Source organism: Micromys minutus (genome assembly GCF_963924665.1).
Source record: "Micromys minutus genome assembly, chromosome: 4".
Lineage (NCBI taxonomy): Eukaryota > Metazoa > Chordata > Mammalia > Rodentia > Muridae > Micromys > Micromys minutus.
In genome coordinates, this window is record NC_137973.1 from 54454985 (window position 1) to 54459002 (window position 4018).

Here is a 4018-nt window from a genome sequence, read left to right on the forward strand (position 1 = left end):
TCTATAAGTTGGTATAATGGTACCTAGTGCTCTGCTGTGGGGATCAAATGAAATTATCAGTGGTGGACTTGCTTTGCTGCACACCAAGCATTCAGTAGATGCCAGCTGCTGTTTTTCTTACTTTCTCATTTTAATCTTATTTTTTTTAATTAGACATGTTTATCCGTTCATTTTTTACAATTGCTTGACATCATTTTGGTATGTAAGTATAGCTAATGAATCCATTCTCTAGGACATGATGCTCACCCCTAGCTGAGAAGCGTCTGCCTTCCACTAGCTTCAGGGAGAGGAAGGTTCAGTTTCCTTTTAGGGTGTGACCCCTGGTGAGTTGACCACAGTCCAGGACAGGCCCAACAGCAAAGACAGGGCAACACAAATTGGACTAGACAGGTTTAAAGAGACACCGAGTGACGGAGAGAACATCAAGTTGAGTTGTTGGGGAGGCAGGAGTAGACCTAGGAGGGAAATAGCATCAAGATACGTTGTATGAAATCTCAAAGAATTAATAAAAATACTATTTTAAAAAGCTATATTAATTTGGGATGCCAGCTTCAATGGTGATAATTAGAAAAATGGAATCAGATGTACTTATCAGCAGCCATCTTATCTCTAAATGGACGCATCAGGTTGTATTACACACACACACACACACACACACACACACACACACACACACACAGCACAATGATAGTTAAAGAAGACATCACTGAGCAGTAGTAGCACATGCCTTTAATTCCAGCACCCGGGAGGCAGCGGGAAACAGATCTCTATGAGTTCAAGCCCAGCCTGGTCTACAGAGTGAGTTCCAGGACAGCCAAGGCTACTCAGAAACCCTGCCTTAAAAATCCAGAGAGAGAGAGAGAGAGAGAGAGAAAGAGAGAGAGGACAACATGAACTTGAGGAGGAGTTGGGTGGATACACATGCCCAGCAAAATTTTGTGTATAAAATGTTTAGAGTTATCAATGCCTATTCATGATAACTAAAACCTGAAAGCTCTGTGAGTGTCTTTAAAAAGTGTAACTTGCTCATAAAGACTTTAGTTACTCACATGTTTTTGAAAATCCGATAGCATGATGCATGTTATACTCCAGTCTCAGGGAAAGGGCCATTTGCTCATTCCTGTCTATAAAATGACCACCACTACCTAAAATAACACTACAATAAAAACTATGGAAGGAAACTTACTAACATGTTAATAATGGATTCTGAATGGAGAAACAATAGAAAACCTAACCATCTTTTCCCGTTCATTTCTGTAATTCTCCATTGTCTTTAATAATGACTCTCCTCCGCCCACCCAGTCTAAGGTCTCTGTTCGTAACTCATGGATAAACAGAACAGCTCAGTTTGAATTGTTTTCTTTGGACAGAATGCCATTATCAGTTCATGAGACCCACAACTACAAGGTCTCATGCAAGGGCATGGAGTGGCTCTGAACTTTTGCAACAGCTCAGTTGAAGGTAGATGGTTCTCGGGGCTGGCGTAGCTGATCAATTGGGAACAAACAAGACAGCCTGGAGAAGGAGGTGAGGTCTTTGAAGGAGTCACAAAAGGTACAGAAATTCCAGAATCAGGACAACAGATTCCATAGCAGAGGTCACTATTTAGTTGGGCAAAAATCTCATAACTTTATCTTTTTAAAGACGTAAGCACAATCCGGCTAGAAAAGACTGCTACTGTTAATCTTGCTTTTGTATTATTTATCTTAGCCCAATGCCATTAAATTAAAATCGCGTTAGAACCGTAAAATGGAATTATAAGCTTTCAAACTTTATGCTGATTTATTGTCATTACTTTTGTACTGGGTAAGGGAGGGCATGAAGTTCACAGAGCGCCTACGCCTGCCACTTGTGATGGGATGGGAACTCTCCCATCTGTGTTGATGGAGCCGCAGTTTCCCACAGTGGACGATTCTACCCTTGTTAACTTGGTTAACTTGTTTCAGGAAACTCTTCCAAAGTAGACTTAACTGTTTTCTGGAAAAAAAAAAACTTCATGACTGAAGTCACATGGCTGGAGAGTGGCAGAGTCGGGACCTGAGAGCCCAGTGGGTAGGGCTTAAACTCTCCTTTTCACAATGCCCAACCATTCCCAAATAAGGAGTCACTGAGGTGAGACTACACTGTGCTGCTATCAACGGTTTCTCTTCCAATGACCCGAAAGTCCTTCCGAGGCAATAGCTATAAATCTATCTCATTTTAAAAGTCGCTACATTGTATTTTGTTACACTGATATTTTATATACTTTCCCCTTTCATTTATTTTTGTTAATTTTTTATGGTATGAGTGTTTTGCCTGCATGTATGTATGTGCACCTCATGTTTGCAAAGTGTGTACAGAGGCGGAAGACGATGTCAGATCCCCAGGGATGTATTGTCAGACAGTTGACAACAGATGTGTGGGTGCCTGGAACTGAAGCCAGGTCCTCTGCTAAATGGACAAGTGCTCTTAACTGATGAGCCACCTCTCCAGCTCCCTCTCATTCTTTTATTTTAAGTATTTTTAATAGTTTATTCCCCACCCCCCTTTTCTGAGACAAGGTCTTAATATGTAGCTCTAGCTGTCCAGGAGCTCACTAAATGACCAGAGTGACCTTGAACTTGACCCACCTGCCTCTTTCTCCTGGGTGCAGTGAATAGAGGAGTGTGCCGCCTCTGTTGGATTCCCTCCTGCCCTTTAAAGCCTGCTGCAAAGCCCGGGCTGACTTTCTACTCAGTACGTAGCTCAGATTAAACATGTGCTATCTCTTGCTTCAGTCTTTCAAAATTCTTGGGCTACAGTCATGAGTCAGATGTGCGGCCAAAGTGGGAAAAAAAAAAAAAAAAACCCTTTCAGGTGGTTATTGTAAATCAGAGATTTGAGTAGTGCTTATGTTACATGTTACAGAGTAAATTTGCTTTGGTATTCCTTCAGATTTTGATGTTTATTTTTAAATTTGCTTGAAAAGGCATCTAAATAAATAAAGCGAATGTTCTAGAATGGTTTGTACAATTGTCAGAATTCTGATTATGAAGCTTGTGTTATATCTAAGAGTCACTCTGTAGATTTAAGTCCTGTGTTTTTCAGAAGCCCAGCAGCGTGAAAAAGGCAACCTTGACCTGCAGTATTAGAGAGGGAGCCAGCCATTCATCTGCAGTCGGTACGCTAGTTCATGACTATAAATAGTAGTGTATCAGAAACACTGTGGTCAGTTCATAATCATATGACTTGGGGCGGGTCCTTGTTAACACCATGGTTTCTGGGTTCTCCACTATGTGGATTATTCATGACAATTTATTGTTGGTTGGGAATCTTCATTATTTATGCCAAGAATAACAAGGGAGTTTAGAAATGCTTAACCCGATTTGAATAGACTGGTTAGGCACCGTGTTTTGAAAAATCACGGTGAACTAAAGGTCAGTTTAAGGTAAAGTAATGAATTAGAGGAAGAGTCTAACTTTGGCAGAACGGTGAGCTGCACAAGTCCAAGCTCCTCTAGTCCATTGCTTGTCTCTGTTCATCTTCGTAATAAGATGGGGACATCCTTCTATCACTACTGCTATTTCCTCACAGAAACCAATCCTTTGCAGTCCCGAGCCACCCTGGAGACAGCTTGAAGAATGTGGGTGGGGTGGGCTGCTGGCGTGAGCACTGAGCAGTAAGACTCCTGTCCCCAAACCTCGAGAGGACGAAGCTGAGACAGACTGCTCTCTCTTTCCTGTCTACTCTTCTGTTTCTCTGTTGTGTGTGTACAGGAGGGACAGTCACCAGAGGCTCTCAGAGCATTGGTTTCTGTCACAAACCTGCCCTGGAGAAACAAAACTAGTAGTCAGTCTGCATCCAGTGGTTATCCCAAGCACCAGGGGAGCAGACAGAAGAATTCAGAAAATTCAAGCATGATGTGTGTACCAGTGGACCTGATGTTGGACAGAGGGGACGAGTCTTACTTTTCTCTTGCGTTTGTCTTTAGTCAGCTATTAGCCATATCTGGCAACTCCCCTGGTTCCTCTGCTGCTGTTCCTTATGATATTGTGGTGCA